A 27,859-nucleotide genomic window follows, 5' to 3' on the forward strand; every position below is an offset into this window, starting at 1 on the left:
CATACGAAATTACCTACCCGAATCTCACCATCATGGGGGGTCCTAATTAGAATAAGATATATCCTATAAATTTATCAAATCCTATAATATTATCAAAATGGATTCTACTATCATGTATAACTAACAAGAACCAATAAAATTTAAAAAATAAAACACTGAAGCTGTGGGACAGGGATGTGGCTCAGCTTCCTGGGCTCCATCCCAACACCCCAACTTGCACAGTAACTTCTCTGCACCCACCATCCTTACTGGCCTTGCCCATAGCCCTCTCTTGGGGGCTGGTCCATCCTGAGTAGAGAAGGGAAGAAGGTCCCAGAGAAGGGAAGAAGCCTGGCCCACCGGAAGTAAAAGTTGGAGGGAAAGGTGAGGGACAGGAAGTGGGAAGATGTCTCCAGAGATCCACAACCGTGCATGAGCAGTTCAGAGCTTCCGAGAAGGGAGGAAGACAAGCGGCGGGGCAGTACGATTCGCACACCTCGGGTCCTGGGACCATCCTGCTCAGCTGAGTGGAATACCAAACAAGGGTGTCTCGGAGCTGTGCTTCACCTCAGCCAGGCAATCGACAGGAGAAGCAGCGAGCGAGACCGACAGACTGTCACTGGCAAAATGAACTGTCACCTCCCATTTTTCAGAGGCACGGCGGGATGAATTGCAGCCTTGAACCGTGCGGCCCGCTGCTGATTGAGTTCCGCTGTCTTAGAACCCCGTCGAACAAGGCGAGTTCATTTCAGACTGACGTCCCACCGCTTATCAATTTAGGAGCCAGTAAAATTAACCGCTTCGGAGCTGATTTTCTCCCTCCCCCTGCTTGGATTCTGCATCCGGAAAGGTCATGAAAATAAATCTCTCTGGGTCCAGCTAGCGTAATACACAGCTTAGAGATGAGGTCTCAGAAGAGACGGCTAAGCCAAACATAACCCAGGCCCAAGGCTTTCTAAGGCCCCGTTACAATCGCCAGCCCGCAGCAGTGGTGTAACAAGCCAGGCCTTTGCTAACTCTTTGCTAGCCTCTGCTCCCAAGAGACTGTGGTTGGGAAGGATGAAATGGTTGAGAAGACCCCCAGGTCTTTCTACAGGGAACTCCGGTTGTTAATTAACTTTGTATCCTTGGGGCCTTCCTGACACATAGTAGGTGCCCAGTAAATGTCAAACAAAGACTTCATTTCATATTTGCTTGAGCATGTGATGAGTTTGAAAAGTTTAAACAAGTTAGCATGGACAGGACCTTGGTTAGGGAAGAAAAAGAAAAGGGATATCTTTATTGTCAGCAATCATTCATGGGGCCCCACCCGTGCTAGAAACAGCTCCTTGGAGCAGAACTGGACATGCACCAGAACAGAGTCCTAGGTCTCCAGAAGAAACAGTGCTTTATGCCACACCACTTCTCTGCTCCTAACGGTCTGTTCAGTGGGTCTAATGAGCAAATCTTAGAGCTTCTTCTCTCTTCTGCATCTCAGATACAGATTGGTTCTCAATACCCTTTTGTACCTCTTCTCCCCCATGGCAGCCTCTGCTGGCATTTGTTTCTGGAGATAAAACTGAACAGTCCTCAGGCTTGGACTGCCATGCACACTCTACCTGTATCTGGAAGCATCCCTGTCTTAGAAAAGGTGTCCCAGCTCAGAGGGACAGGGGACTTCTGGTTCCCTTGGGAAACAATGTAGGAAAAAGTCTCTCATACCCTTCTAAGCTTAGGATTCTGTCCTAAGCCCTTGACTTATGCAAATGATTTCAGAGAGGGAAGCTGGTGCTCTCTCCAGCAAGGAGAAGGTGAAGGCCAGCTAATATCTGCCAATTCACACAAAGCAGCTGCCTCTGCTGCCTGAAGGGAGTGCATTCATGTTCTTGTTCTTATCCGAATAGTTTACTTCCATGCTTTCATTGGGGACTTTTAACCCTATATTGAAGTGAGAAAACCTAATTTTCAAATCTAGCTCTTCCTTCCCTAGCTATAGGAATTGAGCATTACTAACTTACCTACACCTCATCTTCCCCATTTATAAAACAATAAATTGTTGGACAAGCTCAAATAACTTCATGTATCTGAAAACCTTAATAACTATAAAGTTAAGCAGAGATGTTGGAATTTCATTCATAGCAATCTCAGCAACAGAAGAAAATATGAGAATGAATGTCACAAGGTTTCTCAAAATGGGACCCAGTAATTCTATTTCTAGGAATCCATCTCACAAAAGTGCTCCCACATAGGCAAAAGGAAGTATGTATAAGGAATTTATTGCAGCTTTTTGAAAACTTGAAGCTAACTTCAATGTTGTCAATAAAGGATTAGGTAAGTAAGTTATGAGTCATATATAATATGAAATACTTGCAGTAGTTAAAAAGAAAAAAGATAAAGTAAATTAAATACTCTTACGGTTTTGATAGTCATGCATTAATGTCACCTTATGTGAATTAACACGTGGTTATCACATCATTAAAGACTTGAGTGTTTATTAGATAATTAAGTCAAGAGTGACAGTTGAAAAAGACAACCAGCTGAACCTCAGGGAAATAGCCAAAGCTTTAAACAAAATGGGACTGTCCTCAAATACTAGTTGCATTTCCATTTAGTATGTCATGAACAACTCTTCAGGTTAGTACTTTTTAATTTGCATAATTAAAGAAATGTACACACAATAAAACAAAGGCCTTGGATTATAAAGACACTTCTCTGGGTTAACTGTTCAGGAAGTGTGTTCTCGGGAATACAAACTTATAAAATTCTAGCCGTGTAAGAACAGTCTCCTGTTGTAGGTTGAAACAGCCCCTAGACCAGGAATCAGGTGTCCAACTCTCTTGTCCCAGCTCTACCATTAACTCACTCCATGACATCAACCAAATCACTTATCTGAGCCCCAGTTTCCACATCCAGAAAATGAGAGTGTTAAAGTATGTGTCCTCTAAGGTCCCTTCAAGCTGAAAATTCTATGGTTCTATGAAATCACTTTTCAAAGATTCAATAAAGGATGTTTATATATAATTATAGTCTCTGGTCGTCTCTGGCACTAACAGGAAGATTTTAACAAGGACTTACATACTCACATGCAGAGAAAGTACACTAAGAATTTTTTTTTAACTTAAACAAAAAGGTTCCTGCCCTCCAGAAACCTATCATGTAAAGAAAATAAGACAGTTGAATCAATAGAAATACAGGATTGCCAAGTTTTACAAAAGGAATGTTCAAAATGAGATTGTTGAGGGGTATCAGTGGAACTCAAAACTTGTGTTTCTAGAAACCTAGTGTTCCTCAGAGGGGGGTTAGAAACTACTTCAGGGACAGGATAAGAGAACTAAAAGGGTGAGTGCACCACCGCTTCATCCCTGGTTTAATCAGAGTAGGTCTGCTTTCATCTGCATCATGCACCTTAGAAATCTAAGACTTTTAAAGAAATAGGAGTGCTACGATAAAAATTTGAAAACCACTATCCTAGAGGATTCCTTTTTTTTTTTTAAATACTAAGAATTGAGCCCAAGAGGCCTTTAACCACAGACCCACATCCCCAGTCCTTTTTATTTTTTATTTTGAGAATAGTTCTCGCTAAATTGCTTAGGGCCTTGCTAAGTTGCTGAGGCTGGCCTTAAACTTACGATTCTCCTGCTTCAGCCTTCAGAGTCACTGGGATTACAGGCATGTGCCACTGTGCCTGGCCTGGCCTAGATGATTCCTAAGGCTAGTTCCATCTTTAAGGTTTCATAATTCTAGGAATATAGATGTATGCAAAATGTTTTTATATTCTGCATTCAGTTTTGCATGTACATAGGAAATTAACTTCATAAAGGTTAATTCTCCTTTAAAACAAATAATTATTGTGTAATATGAATAAAGAACTCTAGCTGCATCTCTTTAATATACTCAACTTTTCCTGTCCTGAATTTTCTGCATGTGAGGCATGGTTGTAATTACAAACGCATTGGATGAGAACATGAGGCAGGCAAAAGGGTTATAAAAAAGATTTGCAAGGTCCCTGGAACACCATGGCATAGCTGTTGGTTTCCTCAGTGAGGTAAAAGATACTGAACTAGAGTTAGAATTTCTCTATCCTTGAATTGGGTAATTTCTGTTTCATAGAACTCTTCTCAGAAAATACATGGCTGTTGCCACAAATACTAAGTCCTTTCCAGGCATTATTACACTTCATCCTCCCAACTGCATGAGTCAGGCATTATTTTCTCCTCTTTTTACAAATAAGAGAACTAGAACCAGGGATGATCTTGTTTTGTGTGGTTTTTTTTTTTTTTTTTTTTTTTTTTTTTTTTTTTTTGTGCTGGGAATCGAACCCAGGGCCTTGTATTTGGGAGGCAAGCACTCTACCAACTGAGCTACATCCCCAGTCAATGGTAAGTATTTCACTCAAGGTGACAGCCAGGGTATAAACCCAGGGAGTGTGACAGCACAGCCCAGGCTCTCAGCCACCACAGGCTATTTCCTACGTCTCTACTATGACGGGGTTGCTGGGTAGGCACCTCACCCTCCAAGGATTCCAATGCAACTTCACCTCTGGTTTATCTATAAATTTATTTTGCCTCATTATCCAATTACAATAAAAGGTTTTTCACATTCTTATCAAGAAATAGGGCTTTTTTTCCAAACCCCACCCACCAAGATTGGCCCTGTGTAAAATCTACCATGAAGCTGCAGTTTGTTCCACTCTGGCCCCCCACATACTCCTGTAATAGCAGCATCTTTTTAAGAAAACAATACTGCCTCCGTGGGATTTGTTCTCCAAGAATAACTGACTGCTTCTTCTTCAGTGCATGTACTGGAGGTATGTGTGTGCACGCGTGCATGTGTGTGTGTGACACTTTCTTGCCCATTTTATATGTGGTTCCCTGGCTCACCCATCTCCTGTCAACTAGATTGAATCTGCCTTAGGAACCAGGATTCATTTTTATTCATCTCTGTATCCACAATATCTAATATAGTGCTCAGCATTTAAAGGAGTTTTAATAAATGTTTGAGTGAATGACCGAAGTACTCTTATGCTGCCCCCAAGCTTGCCAGTGGGCTTCATGGTGGCACCTCATTTAGTTTTGCCCTCCTTGGGAACCCTTTCTCCCAGTCAAGCTCCCACCCAGTGGGAATTGAGAAATAGTTGGCAGGAGAGTTTTAAGGACTTCTAAGACCATGTCTAAACCATGCACTTACATAGGTGAATCATAGAACTAAAATGGAAGGGCACATAGTACATTGAGAGTATGTATGGTCTCTACCATGGTCAAATGAGTTGACCAAAGAATGCACTTTGATCTACCACAGGAGTCTGGCTTTCCCTGATGGCCTTGAAGGCAGGTTAAGTCACCTGCATGTCCAACTCTCCTAAAGAGAAAGGAGCCAGTACTGTTTGATTGGCATAGAGCCAGGCTATTGGAGGTGGCAGGAGTCATGCAATAAATTTCATTTCTTTCTCAATACAAGTGAGGAAACTGAGACTCAGAGATAGGTAACCTGTTCAAGACCATGAAGCCAGAGTCAAAGGTGAAACTAAATATTTCATCAAACTGGTATACAGGAAACTTGCTTTTTAACTTACTTAAAGCATCATACACATGCTATTGTGAAATCTACTATGTCCGCATGGCTCAGCAATTTAAAGAATCTACCCAGCGGAATTGTAGCTAAGCAGATAACCTCACCCAAATCTCAAAAAAATAGCATTTAATTATTGGTTCCTAATTCACATCCAGAATCCCAGCTACAAGGCAGTCTATAAAAATGTAGTATTTAACTGTCTAAACTCTGCTGTATAGAAAAGCACACCAGAAATAGTGGAAAGATATTAAGTGCTAATTAATTTTATCTAGTACATTAGATATTACATTTATATTTATAACCCTTTTAAGCCTTGTCAAGTTGACAGAATTGGTGTATGCTGCAGTTAACACTTCTTTGATTATTGGTAAGGGTGAACTTTCAGAAATGCTTCAATTGGCCTTTCATATTATTTCACTTATAAATTACTAGTTCTACTTCTTACCTTCTTTTCATGGAGGGTAGTTGTCCTTTTTAAAGATTTGTATTATAGATTTGTAAGAACCCTTTATGTATTAGGAAAATTCACTCATTAACCAAAGGTCATCTTTTTAAATATCAAATTTTTCCAGGCACTAGTCCCAGTGTGATTAACCAAGCTGATGGTTCCTTTGTTTGGCATCCTCCTCAATGCTTACACATTGGCTTGTCCCATAGGCATTCAGCTTTATGACTATACTCATGCTACACACACACACACACACACACACACACACACACACACAGCAACTGAACCCAGTTTATCTCTTGGGGAAACAGAATCACTAGCGGGTTTTGCACATATCAAGGACAGAAAAACACCAGTGGTCTGAGGATCTGAAGAGGAAAGCAAATGCCAGAAAGTGGGTGGTCTCTCTTGTTCAAGGGTATGCTAAAGGTCTAAACACCCTAAGATTAGTTAGCAAGATGGGGTGGAGGAATCAGACTCCAGGTGACAGCAGTCTGCTATTGGAAGGATATTTCTAGCCACAGCAAAGTTAACAAAACACATTTGAATGGGCTTGATCTTCCTTCATACTTCCAACCAAGGTAGGATGATGTGGTCCCAGGAACTAAAACCACAGATAAGAAAAAAATGGCTTTAACTGGTAACAGAAGTAGTATATAAAAGAGCAGATGTATTTAAATTCTTAGCTTACATTTTGGATATTTAATTGTGTTCCTTGTCTCATCTGTTGTACTAACTGCTTACCAAATATACTTCTGGAAGAGCTGTCTCTTTTAACAAAAGTTGAAAATACTAGATTCTTGCTTTACCAACTTCCCTTATAACTCAAGATAGTCATATTACCCAGTTCTGGGCAATGAGAGATAAGAAGACGACTGCTGGGTGATGCCTGGGGACATTTTTTTCTTCTAGTTAAAAAGGATACATATGCATGGGACTCTCATCCTTTCTTTCATGTCTATGAACATAGTATCAAGACAAGATTTCTTCAACCACAACAATCATGCAACAACAGTTCTAAAGGGCTAAAGACCAAAAACCAACACTAAGGGTATAAAAAGCACAAGAGGATGAAAGAAGCCCGGTCAGTTATAGTATTTTTCAACTGATGAACTGAAATAGGACCTCTATACACCTTATTCACGCTACAGTAAAAACTATTGAGGCTCTAAGTATTCTGCACTTTGCTATATTCAGAGTTTAAAATTGTACCGAATCTGGGATTTTAAGTATATAAAATACATTAGTGTGTGGATAAGGACTATATACTATAATGATTGTACCAGGGTGTTCTATAGAAAAGTGCTAGGAAAGGGGGGAGCAGGGTCCGCTCCTATATATTCTGATTTAATTGGCCTGGGATAGGATCCAGACATTAGTATTTAAGGCGGAGGGGTGGTGGCGGGATTTGGTCTTCCTTGGTGATTCTGAAGTGTAGATAGACACAGGAACCTCTGATCTAGTCTAATTTTTCATTTTACATACAAGAAATCGAGGATCAATCAGTGTACCTGATAAAAAAATCATGCCATGCCCAAGTAAAACCAAGGAATTGAGGAAAATGTCTTCAGCATCACTTCTTCCCTTTAACTTTATCTCTCTGAGTTCCTTCTGCTGGATATCCAGTGACTTCATTATCACTCCTGTTTGCCCCCAAACATTTCACCCCTTCTGGGCAGGACCCTGTGTCCTTCCCTAGGCCCCTATTCCAGTCAAAACTCTAATTCCCTTAGGGACCTGCTGGGCAACTAGCAAACTAATCTTAAATACATTCTAGCCAAGGTGTTAATGACAGATAATGGCTTAATGCATCACTCTTCCCAGATAACATTTCCACTTTAATGGAGCCAAAGAAACAGCCTGAAAATTGCTGGGCTAGCAAAATATCTGGTACCTATACTCCTTCCCTATTCCTGTAAGACACCTCCAAATGGCCTTTCTTGCTAAGCCAGGAAACATCCTGAGAAGCCCACAAGGACCTGGGAAACCCCAACCAACCTATGATGGGAGTTAGCAGCTAAGATGAGATATATTTGCCAACCCTATCTTGGAATAAATATTTGCCCAGGTGTAAGGAGACCCAAGTCCTACTTTGGGGCTTTGACATTACTTAGATATACAATCTTATGCAAACTGTTAAATATTTGCAGGTCTCAGTTTTCTTATCCATAAAATGAGAGGACTGGCATTAGAATTGGGCATCCCCAAAGAATAGTTCCTGATCTGTCAGGGACTCAAAGCCTGACTTAGTTCTACAAACTGGTTAAGGCTACCACAACATAGTTTTCCTATTTTCACCCAATAGGAAAGAAAATTCACTCCCAGCAGGGGCAGCTAGCTCTGTTCTGGAACTTTCCCTTTCTTGAAGGCCCTAGGGAAATAATGTAAACCAACATTTGGGGTAACAGCAAAGAAGTCAAATCTTGTGACACTTAGAGCCTAGTCCCATGGTTCAAGGAACCCAAGAAAGACTTGTAGGGAATATTCAGTCATCCACGAGTCAGAGATGGAGCCTCTGTGTAGAGAGATGTCAGAAATGGATGTGACTGGTCGGGAAAACTCATCAAATAGGGAAAAATCAGGTGTGCAGATAACATTTTGTAAATGCCTTTCTAATTCTCAATGCTCCAGGAAGGAATCTCAGAGATTAAATTAAGCTGTTAACCCTCTAGGCGCTCCTGTCGTTTATTGTTAAGGAATTAATAGGAATGCGGGAATGCAGATGGCCTGGCTGTCAGCTCAGAGAGGCGATTTTTCTGATCTCCACGGACGTTTCCAGCATCTTTCATTAAGCGCTCATGTACCAATTTGTCATTTTAACCGAGCAGGAAAGAAACTCCCACTGAACTCTTACTTCAGGTGCTGGATGTGAAGCTCGCTCAGGGAAAGGTCTCCTGGGTCACACAAGCAGGGGAGGCTCCAGCGGGGAATGGAGGCAACACTATTCCAGGAAGGAACTCAAGATCCCCATACCTGGCTGTCCTGGACAGAAGTTTCAGCGATCGTAGGAGACTCGCTCTAACCCTGAACAGAGCAGAGGTGTAAAGAAACTTCTACTTCCTAAAGCGCTTCAGGACGCAGGTAGCCCGCTCAACGAGGGGAGGCGCCACCTACAGGAGAAAGAGAGACCTGCAATCTGGGCTCGAGAATCCAACTTCTGCTCCACTGCAGGGACAGAAATCACCTTCCTCCTCCTCCCTCTCCTTTTTTTGTTTCTTTTTCTTCCCTTTCCCTCCCATTTACCAGATGCTTTTCTCGTGCCAGACACTGTCCTAATCTCTTGATGTGTATTAACTCTTTTAAATCCCACAATAACTCTATCTGGTAGATTTTATTATCATCTTTATTTAACGGGATTGAGTTGCAACTCCAAGACAGAAACTTCCCCAGAGTCACACAGGAAGTGGAAGGAGGAGAGTCCAGCCCTGAGGTCTCCTTACAATTTATTACAGTGGGGAGCACACGTGGGATGGGCAGGGTCAGGCCTAACTCTCCTTGTGGTTCATAGCACACCTGAGGACCAGGTATTAACTTTATGGGCTCCTAAGTCTGCAGCTTCAGGTTCTCATGTTTTTGAGACTCCATTACTCACCTGGAGATAAAATCATTTCTAAGGTAATCATAATCTTGCATAGTTTCAAAAAGGCTACTAGAGATTTCATGCTCTCATCTTCTTCAGTTAATAGATGAGAATCAGGGAGATAAAAGACTCAACCATGATTACGTTGTCAGTGACAGAGCAAGACCTAGAGCCCAGGTCTCCTGACTTCCAGCCTCGTGCTTCTCCCTCCACACCACACTCCCTCTTTGATAATCCATAGCCAGGGTTGGGTCTACATGGAGGAAGAAAAACAATCACACAGAGTGTGGCTTCAGAGGCTCCATTTCTACCCTCTGATAAAACAGGCTTAAAAAAAAAAAAAAAAATGTGGCCATTGCCTGAAATTCCACCATTAGAGGCTCTTTCACTAGGATGTCAATCCTATCCACAGAGGACTAGCAAACCTTAACTGTTGTCCCTCATTTTGTGTGTGTGCATGTGTGTGATTGAGTTCTAAAGCAGTGTTACTCAAAGTGTAGTCTGCAGCGAGCAGCAGCATTATCACCTGCAGCCTGATTGGAAATACAAGTCTTGGGTTCCACTCCAGACCCGCTGAGGCAGAATCACAGTCTTCTCAAACTTCAGTGTATATGCATAAATTATCATCTGATGAACTTATGAAAACAGAGTCATCCCATCACCAGAGATTCTGTTTCAGCAAATCTGGAGGAGAGGCCCCAAAATGTGCATTTCTAATAGACCAGAAGTATCACCTGTGATCAGAGGCTGCTGGTCTGGGGAAGACACGCTGATTGGCATGTAAGGAGTTCTTGATAGCAGATTTTGGGGGAGGAAGGATGCATGAGGAAGGAGGACCCTGGGGTAGAGGACAGGGAAAGGTTATCTGTCATCAAGGGTGAAAAGGTACAGAAGGCAAAACCTTGGAGTCAAAACTACTGAAGGTTTGAGTTCATAATTGTGCCTTTGTCTTTCCTTTCAACTATATTCAAATGCTAAGGCCACGAAGTAATTCAATACAATGTATAAATGTTTGTTAACTGAATTTATCCAGCCACTGGTAAAATCTGTTTTTACCTCACCTTTCACTATACCCTGCCTGTCTCAGTTACAAATGAAAATCTTCCCAGTCCCCTCTGACCATCAGTTAGCTTTCCAATTTCATTCTAGAGTTAACTGCACTGCAGCGGCAGACAAAGCTGGCCCGATGGCAGGAATACTGTTCCCAGATGGTATCAGAGCCTCTTCTGTATTTATGTTTGCCGTGTGACTGTCACTTGTATACAATCACACGGAGACTCTGATATTAAGCCTTGGCCTGGAAATCACCCCCATGGCACAACTCTGGTGGAAAAGGGAAAAGGGGCTTCAGTGGTGACCAGATATCAAACACAAATTACATTGCTCCTGTACCAAAATAGGCATCTTTAAGAAATCATGTCTTCTGGTCCTCCTTTGCTATACTTCAGGTAATATGGTACCCAGAGGAACCCAGATAGATAACAATCTCTCCTACTTATAAAGGCCACTTGTGGAGGAAACTCCATAACCTCCCCCCTGTAGAGTATATTATTGTTCAGCCACCGTCCCCTCTCCTCTAGGCCCCTCCACGGAAGGAGTAAGCTTCCCGCTCCATTGATGATAGGCCTGGCCATGTGACTTGCTCTGACCAATGGAATGTAAGCAGAGGTTTCAACTCTACTCACTTGACTTGGTTTGACCGCTTACACTCTCCCCTTTGCCATGAGAAAAACCTGCCCCCATCACTTCAGCCTGGGTTCCAGAATAAGATGTTACATGGAACAGACCTGAACAAGATCTGTGCTAGTACAAAGTCACTTCAGTCAGTCCACAAATCTGTGAGCAAGAAATGAATGCTGTCAACCTCTGAGAGTTTAGGTTATTAGTTATGCAGCATTACTGTAGTAAAATTGACTGATGTGATTCCTTCCTGGCCTTTTGCCAGGAAGTTCTTCACTGTGTCTAACCAAAATCCCTCATACGTTATTCGACTTGTGGTTCAACTGAAGGGTCACTAGATTACATTCTTGATTCTAAATGTCCAAGAAATGTAGCTTAATTTAATAGTTATTCAGACCAATAAATTAGAGATGCACCTGGAATTACTTGTGTTTACAACGTATCATTTATTCTTGTCCTTTTGAAATTATTGGAAGGTAGGTCCCTGAGAAGTAGTCGTCTTCAGGAAACAGAGAAGTAGCAGTAGGAGAGATGAGTTTGGAAACCTGACTCGAACAGCGTAGAATTCTCTTATTCTCTCCTAGCTTTTCTTCCTAGCACTAATTGCAGTTGGCAATGATTGTATATATTTGCCTGTCTTTGTTTTGGTTTCGTATGTCTGTTTTCCCACTAGAAAAGGGACAATTTTGTCATATTCATCTTTCTCCTCCAGTTTTCAATAGACTCTGGCATATAGTTGCTAAAATAATTCATTAAATAAATGATAAATGCATGTCACTAAATTAGGAAAGGGGAAGTGATGTAAAAGAGATGGAATTTAAAATCCAAAAATCTTAGTTCAATGGTGTCTTAGTCCATTCCAGCTGTTGTAACAAAATACCATCAACTGGGTGGCTTATAAACAATAGAAATTTACTTCTCCCAGTTCTGGAAGCTGGGATGTTTAAGATAAGGTGCCTTCAGACACAGTGTCTAATAATGGCCTGCTTCCTCATAAATGGTGCCTTCTAGCTATAGCTTTACATGTTAGAAAGGATGAGCTAGCTCTCAGGAATCTTTTTTATAAGAGCGCTAACCCCAATCCATAAGGGCTGTGCTCTCAAGGCCAAAGTACACCTCAAAGGCCCTACTTCCTAATACCATCATGTTGGGGGCTAGGATTTAAATACATGAATTTGGGTGGGACATATGTATCTGGCCCACTACAAATGGCTTCTAATTGGGAAAAAAAAAACTTTGAAGAATAATAATGTCAGCACAATAATATGCTGTTGAAGAATTTAGAGCTGGAGAAAAGCATGATCAAGACAGCATCTTGGATGGTGCATGTGACTGTCCTGTTCATGGGTGACTTAGCAGAGAAGATCAACTAGAAAGCAATTTCAAAGTGAGAGGGGATAAGGACTTAAGGTGTGGGGTGACAGTGGGAGTTAAAAGAAATTAGGGAGTGGGGGAGGCAATTCAGTAGCAGAGTGCTTGGCTGGCATGCACCAGATCCTGGGTTAGATCCCCAGCATATGATAGAGATCGGAGAGAAACCACATCTGGAAATTAGACTCGTAGAAGTGATAGCTATCAGAAGAGAGATGCCCAAAACAAGCCAGCCTTGCAGACTGCTTAGGAGCAAGTAGGGGAAACAGGGTGGGCAAAAGCAAGCAAGCAAGCTAGCAAATCTGCACAGTCTCAGATGCCAAGAAAATCGAGAATGTTGATGTCCAGCACTATCTCTTGTGGGACCAGTGCTAGCTGTCAGACTTCTTAGGGAGGCTTTCTTGAGGAGTAGAGGGTAACATCCTTGAGCCAGACTCCTTGCCTCTAACCACCTGGGTGGTTAGAGGGCCCAAGGCTTTGTGAGCCTTTGAAGAAAAATCCAGGGAAGGGAAAATGGAGAAATGCAATCAATAACAACAAGCCCTGTTTTTTTCCACTTCATATGCAGGAAGTCATCCAGGGCTGTAGCTGGTGCTATGATGGGTGTATTCTGGATGTTCAAAAGGTCATCTGGCATGGAGACAGGCTAAATTATGGCTGGAGTGTATGAATCTGAGGAGGCTCTCCATTAACATTTATTAGGAATTGTCATCACTTCAACCCGAATGGGCCCCAGATGTGGAAACCCTGGCTGCCCCAGACTTCTCTTCCGGGCTGCAATCTCTTCTCTGATTTATTGTTATTAAACATGACCAGATTTTGTAGAGGGGAAAATTGAAGAAAGCAACACACACATGGGGAACTGTTGGGTGGAGGCTGCCAAGAGAAACAAACCATTTTATGATTTCTAGTGGCAATGGGAACACATGGAGATGCAAACCTTCGTTATGAGACTCCACGGTGCTTATTTCCTAAATCAAAAAGATGCAGCCCCGGATGTCTGGGCAAATGTCTTAACCCCGAGGACGAGAGAGGGGCAGTTGAAGGCAATGAGCAGTGCCCAGTGTAAAAGTCAGTGCTTAGAATTCTGGAAGCCATAGTGGGGACCCTCTTCTTCAAAATATATTACCTTCCAGGGTGATGACTCCCCAGGAATCACCACACTGCTGGATAACCAGTCATTTTTCATATCAATTATATTTACTCTCTCCTTGTGGAACTGTTGGGAGAGATACCTTCAAAGTTAGAGCCCCATCTTCTGGTAGCATGTAATCTATTTAATTCATTCGTTCATTCAATGTAATTTTATTAAGCATGTACTAGGTATCAGGCATTGCTCTAGGTGTTGGGAAAATGGTAGCAAACAAGAGAAGCAAATCATACTCTGGGGACACTTACACATCTGTCAGGGGACAAAATTTTAAAACAGTGAAAAATTAGCTACTAGACAAAGAAGGATGTGGAAAGGGAAGGCTTCTTATGTTAGGAGTCAGGAAACCTGAACTCCAGTCCCGGCTCTGTTATCTGAAATCTTATGACCTTAGGTAAATTATTTAACTTCTTTGAACAAACATTTCTTGTTTATAAAATGGTGATAAAATGGCCTCACTTTATCTCACAGGTTTGTTGTAAAAATTAAATGTGGTAATGTACTTGAAGAGTCCCTTGTAAACTGTAAATTGCTCCATGGCCTCAGTGTTTTTATATGATATGTGCCAAATAAATGGTACAGTGAGTGTTATGGGATGTATATTCACAAGCCTAGAATCTGGAGACTCATTCTCTTCTGCTTTCTCTCAGGAAAAGAAGCAAGTGGGACAATTCTCTGGCCCCTGGACACATGTCCTCTTGGGGCGGGGAGGGTTTACTAAGATGGCTACTAACAAGCCATCTCCAGGAAAATACCATTTCACTATGCCTCTTTTTCCTAGGTCTGTGCATAGGAATTATGCTATGTATGGATTGTAGTGGATGAATATTACTAACACTGGAAGTCTCAGAAGTGCTAGACCTAATTTCTATTGTCGCATTGCCCTTCTTTCAGAAGATTATCTAAATTCCTGAGGAGAAGGAAATGTGTGTAATCCACCTTGATCTTCCATCTGTGCATGCATTGCCCACCCCAATGCACATAATCATACAATGATGCCCACTAGCACGCACAGCCACATCATCTCTGGAATGAATGGGGAGAGCCCTAGGGCCAGTCTTTCTTATACCATGCAACATGACCAGCGGTCCAGATGTTACAGCCACAGCTGCTTCCTCCTGCTTTGAAACAGAGCTGACCAGGTGAGCTCCTTCCTAAACCTCATGAGTGAGTCCATGCATCTTTGCCCCGTAAGAAATGAAAACTTCACCTGCTTTCTGGCTCTCATCACTAGCTGAATGAGGGTTCCTATTAATCAGAAATGGGAGCATCTCTGGTTTCTACATGTCCTGGAATGGGAATACTGCCCATGACTTTTCCCCTGGCAGTCATCGTTTGTGATACAAACCCAAATTCATCTCTTATTTAACATTCAGCATTTGTGAACAGTTCCAAGAGCTGTGCCTTCCAAAGGGCTTATATGAAGTGCTGGGGATGCAGCAGGGGCCTCAATTATGGCCAGAGTCCACCAGTAATGATGCCCTTGCAGCACTAAAAGGGACACAAGTGGAATGGACATTGGGCTGTTATTTCACCCCAGGAAAAATTTTAATGCAGAATGGGGGCATTTATCCCTCCACATCTTATACCATGTGTTGGTTGACAAATTTTTTTTTGACGGGGGAGATCACTGGTTTTCCCCAAAAGCCTGGAGTGAGGAAGAGGAAAGAAAGGAATAGACAGGGGAGGTTGTGGGGAATTAGAAACATTCCCTAAAGATTTCCTCCTGTCAAGAGTTCTGCCTTAAAGTGCTAGATGTCCATACACCCACTCTTTTCCAGCTTGGCCATGAGTTAGGGGGCAGGCAAAGAACAGAATCTGGGTTCTTACTAGGAGATTGGGTTGCACCATAAAGGTATTTTGTAGAAGGAAAGAAAGAAGAGGTATAAAGTGAGAAAAGAAGACTAAGGAGGTTTTTATGGCCCCTAGCTAGAGACAAGCCCACCAGGTTTGGGATGGGGTCAAGTAGAGCTCAAGAGTAGTTCCCAAGCCAGCAGCATCAGCATCCCCTGACTCTTAGGCCTCATCCTAAACCTACTGAATCAGAAATTACCTTTTTAATCCTTAGGTGATCAGTGTGTCTGTTAAAGTCTCTGATGTTGCAATGAGAATGACTGAACCTGAGTTGGACAATCTCTCTCCCCTTCCAAATCCACTTTCCATCCTTTTCCCCACCCACTCTGGTTTTAGTGTGAAGAAGTAAATTGATAAACTCACTACCTTAATGAATTGCTTCAGCAGGCCCCCTGGTTGGATTTATCTGGCTTCCAGTAGACTTAACCAATGGTCAGTGCATAAGAAACAGGGACTTTGGCATCATGGTAATTTACCTGAAATATCTGGGGAGAAGGATTTATGTCATATAGCAAGTCATTAGAGGAGACTGAGGGTAGTGAAAATGTGAGCTCAGGATCTTTGTTCACCCATCTCTGTGCAACCTGGGCCTCTGATTGACAGTAGTTGTTGTTTCTCAACGAAAATCCATAGCTTCTGGTTCTCCTGCAGCTCTCAAAGTTCTAGGGATGGCTTCTTGCCCAACCCTTCAGGCCTAGAAAGATAATGGTTCCCCACTCTGACTAATTTCACCATCCCTTATGTATTTCTCAGACCTGCCCAAATGTTTGTTAAGATGACTTTATTAAACTCTTTGCAGACAAATTCTGTTCAATGTGCCATCATCCTTTTTCCAAAAGGACACTGATTTTAACTCAATATCCTGAAGAATGGACTCAGAATAACTCTGCTCATAGTTATGGAATTAGCCTAGTTGAGCATTTCCAATTCAGAAATCTCAGAGACAGAAAAAAAAAAAAAAAAACATTTTCAGTCCAGCATACTGTATATTATGCAATTCTTGTTTCTGAAATAGAAAAAAAATAATCACAGGAGCACTTAACACTTTCTCCTGCATGCCTCGGCTTCTAGACGGCCGTCTGCTGTGCCTGCAAGTGTGATCACAGGGGTAGACTGGAGCTACCCCATTCTGAATTGCGAGTGCCTATTGTTAAATTCTCAAAAATTGCCAGGTGTGGTAGTTCATGCCTATAATCCCAGTAACTCAGGAAGCTGAGGAGGCTGGAGGATCACAAGTTCAAAGCCAGCCTGAGTGAAAACACAGGGCTGGTGCTCTAGCCCAGTGGTAGAGAATCCCTGGTTTCAATTCCTGGTACACTCAAAAAGATAAATTCTCAAGAATATTTCAAAACAATCATATTTTAGAAATAAAACTTGTGCAAATTTATAATTAAATTAAAAATCTATTATATATAATACTATATATACACTAAATGTCATCACTTTCTAAATATTTCATTAAGTTTTGCTACTCTCTAACCTTTTGGGGTTATTTAAGTCTATCGTATCTACATGATAGAGATACCGTATAACAGTATTGCACATCTCTTCCCAATTCTGCCTTCAGCGAGGTCAAGAAGACAGCTTGAAATCAAGCATGGTAGGAATATTTATACTGAAGAGGTTAGAAAGCGCTACAAATCAGGACAGGACTATTTTTCTAGAGAGCTGTTACACATTTCCAGCACATGACTGGGGCTGGTCCTGATCTTTGGCGGGGGATGGATGGGAGGAATCGAATCCTTTGAGGTGATCATAGTATTTGGCCTTGGATAGTTTTAAGGGAGACCCCTATGCTTGGTTTCAGTTGAGAGAATGCAAAGTGGAATAGACATGGCACTTGGCTAGAAGTATAAACTAAACGGGGAAGGTGGGGAGTCCTCTCTGGCAGTTTAGGTCAGAGTGGATTAAGCAGGGCTTTTAGCATGTGGGATGTGATATTAATAATAGCTTACTTTCAAAATGGGATTGTTTGTTTAAAAGTTCTCAAAGTACTTTACATCTGTTACCTCTTTCATCCATCAAATATCTGAAAGACCAAGGAGACAAGCTATAGAGACACTTTTCAAAGCTAGAAAAACTGGGGGCCCAGAGTTAAGTTACCTTTTAACCTCCAAAACTGAGGCCCTGGGTCGGGGATATAGCTCAGTGGTAGAGTGCTTGCCTGGCAAGCACAAGGCCCTGGGTTTGGTGCCCAGCACTATAAACAACCACCAAAACAAACCCTAAAACAAGCAAACAAAACCACACACACACACACACACACACACACAAATGAAGGTCCAGAGAGGCAATATACCCCAGTACTCAGAGCTAACCCCTGATTGAAATCCCTCCTCCACAAGCTACTGTTTATGTGACCTTGAGTACAATATCCAAGTTTTCCAAGTCCCCAATTCTTCATCTACAAGAAGTTATGAGAGGAATAAATGAAAGAATGTGTGCCAACCACCAGATTATGTGACTGGTACTCTAGCACAAACAAATTTAATGGGCACAGTGGGCATCATTGTTCTTAAAACGACCACTGGTCAGTCTAACAGCATGAAGTTTCACTTGTCCCCTCACTATTCCTGGCCTTTCTCCAGTCTCTGCTGGCTCCTCACTTCCCCCTCTCTCTCTCTCTCTCTCTCTCTCTCTCTCTCTCTCTCCCTCTCTCTCTCTCTCTCTCTCTCTCTCTCTCTCTCTCTCTCTCTCTCTCTCAGAGCAATATTCTCTAAAGTGTTGATACATCTGTTTTATGATAAGCATGTATCAAGGCATTCTTCTAAGCAGATTTCCCTAAGAGAAATTCTGTTGGCAAAATAGTTACCACTTTATTGTGCATATGAAGTCATTTACAAAGGGGTTTCCCATCTACTATTTCCCTTGAATCTCAGAGCCACCCTGTGGCAAGAATTACCACTTTGGCAAGAATTACTCTACTACAAGAATTGTAACCACTTTGCTGGTTATCCTGAGGGTTATGAAGCCCAGGTATTTGCCCAGGGACAGAACTTGGAAGTGACTGAGTTAGGAATGAAAGCTGGCAGTGGACATGGTACTACACCGTGCTGTCAGGCTTCTTTCCCTACATTGGGCATGTCCTAGAGGAAACTGTTCTGTTCTCTCTGCCATTCAGAAGCCACCAAGATTGAGAGCCATGAGTGGATTGATTCCTGAGTTCGAAAACAGGAATTTGGAGACCCAGGTTAAGGTTTTGATTCCTTTTATAGCTTGATAGACAGCCTTGAGCGAAGATATCTGAGAGGTCGAAAGTTTCATGTTATAAACAAATGCTATGTTCCAGACACTGTGTGCCAGGACCTAGACTCATATTACTTCATTTAATCTTCACTAGAACTCTAAGGTAGTATGATTATTTTCATTTTAAATAAAATTAAACTGGAAGCTGGGGCTCAAGGAGCTTAAGAAATTTGCTCAAGATGGTATAAGCAATGTTAATAAGTAAATGACGGAGATGGGATTTGAACCTGTGTTTCTCTGACTCCAAATTCTGCCTTAATTTCCCTATACCACATTGTCCCTCTGGGTCTTGGTTTGGTTTTGGTTTTGGTTTTTAATGTGAATCTAGGCACCTTATACTTCCATCAATTGCTGGATTACATTCTTAATCTGACAGAGGTGTCAAAAGTAGGAAAGTACTACAAATTGGTACAGGACTATTTTTTCTGGAGAGACTTTACACATTTTACAGCACATCACTGGGGTATCCCCTTTTTTTGGAAGGCCCTAGAGAGATGAATGAGAGAAACTGAATCCTTTGAGTTGATCATAGTATTATCCATCTTCTCCCCAGTTCAGAGGTTAGAAGTCAAAGGTTCTCTGTACTCCAGTCCCTTCCTCCACCTTTGAGATGATGCCACATTTTACCTGGGGCTTAGCAGCCACACCTCTCCATTTCTGTGAGGAGGGGAGAGATCAGCTATGAAGAATGATTTCTCCCCACCCTGGACTCATACCTACCCTGGGGCGGACTATTCATTAAGGGACAGGCAGGGAGGAGATGAACCCAGATAGCACAGAGATCCATCAGGGTGCCAAACTGACAGGTGCACACACCTGCTTCTAACCAGAGGAGCTAGAGGCCAGTGGGTACTTACCTCATAGGAGAGGATTTTGTCTGGAAAGGAAAAGGAGAATGAAAAAAAAAAAAAAAAAAGAAGGCCAACTAAGATCGGATCACTCAATTATACGGCTCTAAATCACTGAGAAGAACCTTGGCTCAAACATCCAAGTGGTGAAGGATGGATCTTTACTTTGACTCCTACTAATTTTCATTGATTTATGTGGCTTGAAAGCATTTATTTTCTGCTCAGAGGCAGTCCAGCTCCTGCTAAGGAGGTGAGGACTCCCCTAAATGCTCCCACTGGGGAGAGGCCGGAGGCAGAGGTGGGTTTCGGGGCATGGGCTGTTTCCTGCTTGGTTTCAGTTGCCACCTGAGAGCCGAGAGAGCCTGATGGGAGCTGCTGGCCCTGCTGCAACAGTCTCCTCCTGTGTCCCCAGAGCCCACCTGCTTCTGGTCACAGCTCCTTGAGTTTAACACTCCTGGCAGCTTAGCACTCCGGTTTTTATGTGAGAGGCCGTAATACTTGGTGAGCTGTGAGATGAGGTGGGAGCATTTGCAACTGGCACTTACCTTCCAGCCCTGCCCTGAGATTCGGGCCAATGGTGTGACAAAGTGAGGCCACCCCCTCCTCCCCACTGTGGCTCCCCACCTGTGGCTATTTGGCACTGTGCCCTTCCTTCACTCTTCTCTCTCCCCTGATCTCATGGCTGCTGGACTCCCATAACTCTTGGCTTTTGAAAGGAGGTATTCAGTCTCCACATTCCAAACCATCTGCTCAGTTAAACATTTTAAACAGCAATTCTGAGTCTTCCCAGAACCACATTCCAAAAGGGGAGAGGGTGAGTGTAGGAGGGAGGCTTTCTAAATGCCGTGGGCTCTGTGAAACTCTTGACTAATGATGACAAACTGATGAGGAAGCCAATGGGTCACCAAGTGAGGGTCAGTTTTCCTTGGGGATCAGAAACATAAGAAAGCAGTATCCATATCTTAGAAACTCTGCATGCTGAGGCTCATGACAAGTCATTTGGACACCTCAGACCATTTCTGCAGGCCTATGGTCTCGGAGTCCTCACCAAACTGAGTTCCTGGTTGACTCTCCTGCATGCTGGTAGCTAGTGACCCAAGTTCCTTCTGTCTTGTTTCACCTCCATCCCCTGGAATGTGGCCTTTGTCTGCAAGGCCTAAGTAAACTGTAGGAGCACCCATGTTCTGGTTCTCAAGAAAAATAAAAAGGGTGGGCAAGGCATGCCCATTTCTTAAGGTCCCAGCCCATAAGTGGCCCACATCATTTCTGCATGCATTCCATTACCAAGAACTTAGTCACATGGCCACCCCTAACAGCAAAGGGGACCAGGAAATACATATATCCAGAGAGTGTCATTGCATCAGCATACATGTGACCCAAACACCCCCAAGGGAGGATTTTTCATTTGTTATAAGTAGCTAGGTCAGAACTTTTGTTAAAGAAGGGATCAGAAAGAGTACAATCCATAGAAGACAAAAACACAGATCTCTTCAAGTAATGGAGCATGTCCCAGGAACTAGAAAAGAATTTGTTTTGTTTGTTTTTCCAGACAGGGGACTTCAGGGACTGTCAGGAGCAGCCATGAGTGTCTGATCCCAGAACATCACTTACAAAATGCTTTATATTTAAACCATGCCTTACATTTTACAAGGATCATTTATACCTATCATCTGATTGGGTGCTGAACACATTCTTCACTAGGAAAAGTGAGGCTCAGAGAATAAAAGAATCCTGTGCAAAGTCAGAAAATTCATTAATTGAGAAAGTGGAATCTGAACACCGTCTTTTAAGTTCAAGCCCAGTTTTGCTTACAAAATGAAACACTCTCTATTCATTTCATATCCTGGGAGAGTGGCTAATTGAACACACTGTAGGGAAGCATGGCTTTACTTTTTTTTTTTTTTAATTTTGAGACAGTGTCTCACTAAGTTGTACAAGTTCCTCGCTAAATTGCTGAGGCTGGCCTCAAAATTGTGATCCTCCTGCCTCAGCCTCCCAAATTGCTGGGATTACAGGTATGCACCACTGTGCCTGGCTATGCATTCACTATTTTACTGGACTTTATCTTTTAGTCTTATGTGATTTAGATGCCATTATTAAGACATCAAGAGTCATGTGCAGGGCTGGGATGCAGATCAGTGGTGAAGCACTCACCTAGCATGCACAAAGGCTGGGTTCAATCACCACTAGCCCTGAAAAATTAAAATAAGAAAAAGTCATTTACAAGCTACTTGGGAGGCCAAGGCAGGAAGATTGCAAGTTGAAGGCCAATTTGGACACCTTAGGGAAACCCTGTCTCAAAATGAAATAATACAGACTGGGGATGTACTTCAGTGGTAGAGTGCTTGCCTAGCATGCATGAGGGCTGAGGTTTCATCCCCAGCTCAGAAGGAAACAAAGAAAGAAAAAGTCATGTGCACAATAATAATAATTGTTATTACTTATTGACCACCTGTTGTATGCTCTGCACTGAGCTAAGCATTTTATATGTAGCTTATATTACCTATTCTTCATAATCGTTCAGTTAAGTAAGTATTATTGTACCTCTCTGAAACTAAAGGGACTAAGTAACTTTCCCCAAATACTTGGCTAATCAGTGGTTGAGCCAGGATATGAACCCAGGTAGATCTTTCCTCTCTGCACTGCTTTAAGAGGGTATCTGCTGTTCATGTCTCAGGAAAGGACACATAGGTAATGCTTGGTAATTCCAAGCCTGAGGCAAGAACAAATTACTTAAGCTTATCACAAACTCTTGACTCTGATTGGAAATCCTAGAAATTGAACTTGTATCAGGTCTTCCCCAGCCATGAAACCTCTGCCAAATTTTTGTCCACTCAGCTCATGTACATTTATGATATCGAAACTGGAAGGAAATTCAAAGGAACTGTAGTCCACCCTGTCCCTTTTACAGATGGTGAAACTGAGATCTAGAGGGAAAAAATGACTTGCCAGTGGTATCAGGGCTAATTCCTGGTAAAACCAATATATTCATTTTGTTTTCTAGGTTCCAGGCCCTAGACTAAGAGCAGCCTCATTTGCCACCTGTCAGAGCCTTCTCCAAGTGAGTAAACAGGGGGACAGAAGTCACCTGGCTCTGTGCTGCCATGGCTAGAGCTGTTCCTTCTCCTACTCTATTCCCACCTAGCTGGGAGAGCTTGCAGTTTTTCCAAGGCAGGGCTGGCCTGTCCTGAGCTACAAGATGTATTAATCAATTTGATGAGGATGTTAAAGCTTTCTCTTTGCAACTAATTATGGCCTGATTTATAGGCCTGGCCTTGGTTTGATAGAGCTCTCCTCATGACAGGGATGAATGCGGTACTGGCATGGACCCCTTCATCTCTTCCATTTCTCTCTCTTCCTCCCTCCCCTCTCCCTCCCACATATCCTGCCTCCTGCCTCTGCTCTTGGTTCCCACAGGAACACCCTAATGACATGTTGACAAGCTGGTGAAGCATAGCTCCCTCTCTGTTGCCTCTGCCTCTGGCACCTCTATTCCTCCTGTATCCTCTGACATGGGCAGATGGGTGCTGTGCTAGATGAAGCTCTGTGCACTCCTTCCTTCTGGAAACAAAGAAAAATAAAAATATTTAGGGTTGACCCAGTATCTTCCATTCCCAAACCCTTCAAAAGCTTGTTAAAATGAACTTATTCCTGATTAAACTAGAGATGGATGAAGAGTTTCAGTTAAGGCTTATTCTAAAAATTTCACAGATGAAAAAACTAAGGCAGGGAGATGAACTTGTCTGCAATTCTACACACAGTAAGACAATAAAGGTGAAAGTAAATTGAAGTTCTGACTTCCAGCTTCAGGATCTTCCCATGGCTGTGGTCCTTGGGTCATCTTTCTATACTGCCCCTAGGAAAACCTTCTTCCAGGTGAACTTTCCTGTACCTGCACACCATGACAGGAGAGCCTTCACATATGAATAAGTTTCCTAACCTTAGGTATGAGGGACTTTGTGGCCATGGTATGCAAGTAGAGATGTGAAAGAAGATGTAAAACATCACTTGGTACAGAGTATGTATTTGCATGCATGCACACACCCAGGCCGGTTTCCACTGCTCATTACATCATATAGAGAATAAAGATGAGGAAGCCCAAATGATCACCTTCCTTACTCCTGAAGGCCATTATAGAGTCACTCTCAGTATTCTCCAGGAAGCTCCCCTGTGCTCCTTTGGCTACTTTCCCATAGTGCTAACAAAAACAACAGTAGTGTGACTACCCCACCATTGTCCCAATGTAATCTGGGATCCATTGTGTGATATTTCTGCAATACATTCGTCTCTGCAAGGTGCTAACATAAACCTAAGCAAGTACAAACGCTAAACCTTGCCAGAACCTAAGACTTGATCCTACTTCTAGCCCTAATCTGAATGGTTTCCTAGCCCCAACTCTAATCCTAAAGTCAAAACCAATTGAAAATCTAAATATAACCTAATCCTAAACCCTGTCCTAACTTGAATGTAATCCTAACATTAACCTTAATCCTTATTGTATTTATTTATTTATTTTACAATATGAGAGATTGAACCCAGGGTGCTTTACCACTGAGCTACAGCCCCAGCCTGCTCCCCACTTTTTTGAGATAGGTTCTCACTAAATTGTTCAGGCTACTCTCAAATTTGAGCTCCTCCTACCTCAGTCTTCTGGGCTTAATCCTTATTTTAATTCAGTGGTTCTCAACCAAGGATGATCCTCTCCCTCAAGAAAAATTTAACAAATAAGGTAGATATTTCTAGTTCCTACATGCAAAGAGGCCAAATGTTATTAAAACTTAGTGGATATAGGCTAAAGATCTACTAACCGTCCTAAAATGTGCAGAATAGCCCGCTCACAACAGAATTATCCAGGCTAAAATCTCAATATTGTCAAGATTGAAAAATGTAGTCTCAACTTTAACCTAACTAATTGAACTAGTATTAACCCTAATTTTAAAAATAAACTTGAGCCTACTTTCTCAACCCTGACTCTAACCCTAACTGAAACCTGAATCCCAATTTGAAACTCTGTCCTTCCTCTACATGTCTAACTGGAACCCCCACCCTAACCCTAGTCCTAACCTAGACCCCTAATTACAGATTAACCTAATCTGAACCCAACCCTACCAAGGTCCAGATGGCTGAGGGGGGTTGAGATGAGAGGAGTGAGCCCAGAACCTTGTCTTATTGCTAGTTCTTTTTTTTTTTTTTTCCTTCACAATGGAAATGAGATTATTCAGACCCTTCTGGGCTGTTCTGGGCTCTGTTTCTTACCACAACCATTATGGTGCTGATTATCAGCTCCCTCTCCCCCCAAAGAGAAGATATTAAAGAATATGAAAGGAGAAGAAATTCAGGCTTGATTTAGCAGTTAACTGCTTACCAATATATCTCAGAGGGCACTGTGTGATACAATATTATTATTTTTTAATATTTTTTAAGTGAAGAAAAAGTTTAAATCTGCTCTCTCACTTGATCTTTAAATATCTTAAAGGCTGGTGAGTCAAGCAATATTATCTTTAATATTAAAGGTTTTGTCCCAGAGCACAGCCTAGCCAAATGGCTACATTCAAGTCTATCTTCTAATCTTTTTTCCCTGTGTTCTCAGTTACTGCTGTCTCCCACATCCCCTGTTGAGTGCAGATATCCAAGAGTCCTCAATCTTTTCTTCTAATTCAAAATGGCACCACGTCTGTGTTCAGGGTTTGAGAAGGGGAAGCAAAGTCAGTAACAAGTGCAGAATGAGGAGGATTAACCCATATGCCCAAGTACTCAGTGACAAACACTTTTTAGAGCTCCAGTCCTTGCAAGCGTGCAGGAGTGGGAGATAGGGCGTGATAACCAGATGGTCAAGACTGGTGAAAACTCTGAAGGATGAAACTTGGTGTCAGGTTGAAGAACTGACAGTATACAAGGACAGTTCAAAGCCTCAGGAAGAACTATGAACGCCTGATTTCCCTACATATTTTCTTACAGAAGTTCAGTGCCTTCTTCTCTGGGCATAAACATTCCCAGGACATTCCTTATTTATGTGGAACTTGGAGCCTTTCATTTACATGTTGCAGAGGCCCATGACACTGCAAGAATTTTCTAGAAAGGCACTAAAAAATAGGGCAGAACCAGAAGTTATGGTGCACCCCTGCAACCCCAGCAACTCAGGAGACTGAGGCAGGAGGATCACAAGTTCAAAGCCAGCCTCAGGAACTTAGTGAGGCCCTAAGCAACCTAGTGAGGTCCTACCTCAAAACTAAAAAAAATAAAAATAAAAATAAAGGGGGCCTGGGATGTGACTCTGGTTAAGGCCCCTGGTTCTATCCCCAGTACAAAAATAAAAAGGGGGTGGGGGACACTGGAGGTGGAGCTCAGTAGTAAAGCACTAACTTAGCATGCCCCAAGCCATGTGTTCAATCCCCTGCATGTGCAGGGAAAGAAAGGAAAAGGAAAGAAAAGGAAATAAAGAAGAAAGCTGTGAACATAGAGAGAAAAGACGAGTGGGAACCCAGCATGAAAAGTACACATGTGAAGTGGGGCTAATTGGAATTTTAGGATGTTGGGCAAACTGGACAAGGTAGTGATCTAGTGATCGAATGTAGAGTGTTGGGTGAGGGTCAAAGGACCTGTGACTCTTGTCTTTGATGTAGACTTTAAACAAGTCACTTCCCATGATTTCTCCATCTGGAAAATGAGAGGTTTGGGCCAGAATTTAAAGTCCCCCCTCAACTTTGACATTCTAGAATTTTTGACTTCCTTAGTCAAAAAACCCTGTGCACATCTTTCCTCTAATTCTTTCCTCCCTCTGTGCATCTGAACCAGCCTGGGCCACTCCACTTGGAGTATCTATTTTTTGTTACATTGGTCTTGTTTTCTGGTAGGGACAAGTCCCCTGGCTTTCTTCCATTAGACACGTGAGCCTCTGGTATAGTGCTTTGCTGACTAACAAGGCTTCCTGAGGTCCCCAGCAGGGATGTCTGTACTGCAGTGTTCTGGAAGCTGCCTCTTCCCTGTTTTGTCCCTGTCCTATCCCAGCCTCAGCGTTACCTGGCCCTCTACATAGAATGCCAGGAGCTCTCCACAGTGACACGTTAATCTCACTGGATTGGAGGCCCCTCCACCCTGTGGAGTTGATGTTTGTTGATGAGAGTCCAGGTGCACCTAGTAGATGGAAAACTGTCCTCACCATGGAATGAATTCCTCCACACCCAAAGCAGCAGCTTCTCAAAATCTCCAAAACTCAAAATACTCATGAATAAATATGAGGGAAGAAATGGGGTTTCCTATGAACAAAATCAGGGTCAAGGAAGTTATCTGAGAGCAGTTGGGATCTTTCATCTCATGAAATATGTCATTTATGTGTCACCCCAGACTTCCCTTGCCAACTCCCCTTCTGTTCTGCTGGTCCAGAGCCATATCCTGCTTCTCCCTCACATGGAAACAGGCAGCACCTAGGGATCATTGGCTCAGACTTTCCTTTTGAGGGAAAAACCACAAACAGCTGCCCATGAGCCCTCCTACCAGACTCCAGACTCCAGACCATACCAGCAGTCTTGATGACCTCACCATATCTGAGCTGGAACTCACTTTTCCAGAGACAGCAGGGTTGTTAGCATCCCTGCAGAGTCCCTGGAAAAAGAGGAGGCTGCATGGTGTGTTCATGCCTGGGCCACACATGGAGAGGTGTACGAATTTCTACCCACAAGCTGAGCTGGGGCTAGGTTCCACTTCCTAGTTGGCAGCTTGGAGACAGTCTCTCCCCACACCTACCCCCGACCCCTTCAACAAGCCCCTTCCTTGCTCACTGAATCAAAAGACACTTTCAAGTTAGAATCTCATTCCCTTTCGTCTGAGTCCAAGTGGAAATGCAAATGCCTTGGGAAAATATGTGCCTTTGGTGAATGAATTTATCAGAACTGTCCAAAGCAGTTTTGTTGACAGAAAAAGTGTGAGAGAGGCAGAGGATCCTGAGGAGGCAATGGAGTTAGGGCGCCAAAGGTTCAAAACTTGTACGGTATCTGTGCTGGAGGGAAAGCCTTAGAGACAGTGTAGGAAAAAAAACCTCTCCTGCAGCAACTGAAAAATCCAAAGTGCAGAGAAGAACAGTATCTCTCACAGTGTCCCACAGCAAGTTAGTAGTAGAAATTAGAACTCTTACCCCTGGGCCAGCTACAGAAAAA

The 27,859-nt window shown here is 42.6% G+C and overlaps 1 protein-coding gene across 3 annotated transcripts in view; it reads right to left on the minus strand.

Annotated features, from left to right (window-relative positions):
- Positions 1–9,058, minus strand: part of SKAP1 (src kinase associated phosphoprotein 1) — a 294,350-nt gene extending 285,292 nt beyond the window's left edge. For 2 of the 3 annotated variants that reach the window (XM_079134745.1, XM_079134741.1), the window contains exon 1: positions 8,951–9,058. The gene's annotated coding sequence lies outside the window, so the exon portion shown is untranslated. The remainder of the gene's footprint in view (positions 1–8,950) is intronic. The other variant, XM_079134742.1, reaches the window with a different exon arrangement.
- Positions 9,059–27,859: the final 18,801 nt, after the last annotated feature.

Source organism: Sciurus vulgaris, assembly GCF_902686455.1.
Source record: "Sciurus vulgaris genome assembly, chromosome: 3".
NCBI lineage: Eukaryota > Metazoa > Chordata > Mammalia > Rodentia > Sciuridae > Sciurus > Sciurus vulgaris.